Below are 531 nucleotides of genomic sequence, written 5' to 3'. Positions count from 1 at the left end.
ACATCTTTCTGGTATTCTTTGCTTTGAGCCAAGATCCATCTGACAACAGCTATGATATCCCTTGTTCCATCTCCTCTTCTGAATCCAGCTTGCACCTCTGGAAGTTCTCTGTCAATATACTGCTGTAACCGTTTTTGAATTATCTTCAGTAAGATCTTACTTGCTTGTGATATTAATGATATTGTTCTATAATTTCCACATTCTGTGGGATCACCTTCTTTGGAATGAGTACAAATATGGATCTCTTCCATTCAGTTGACCAAGTGGCTGTCTTCCAAATCTCTTGGCATAACAGAGTGAGTGCCTCGAATGGGGCATCTGTTTGTTGAAATATCTCAATGGGTATTCCATCAATTCCTGGAGCCTTGTTCTTCGCCCATTCTTTCATTGCAGCTTTGACTTCCTCCTTCAGTACCATTGGTTCTAGATCATATGGCACTTTCTGAAATGGATGAAGATCGACCAGTTCTTTTTGGTACAGTGACTCTGTGTATTCCTGCCATCTTCTCTTGATGTTTCCTGCATCATTCA

This window comes from Orycteropus afer, unplaced genomic scaffold (assembly GCF_000298275.1).
Source record: "Orycteropus afer afer isolate SDZICR_OR568_19922 unplaced genomic scaffold, OryAfe1.0 scaffold00025, whole genome shotgun sequence".
Lineage (NCBI taxonomy): Eukaryota > Metazoa > Chordata > Mammalia > Tubulidentata > Orycteropodidae > Orycteropus > Orycteropus afer.
This window is presented reverse-complemented; position numbering follows the sequence as displayed.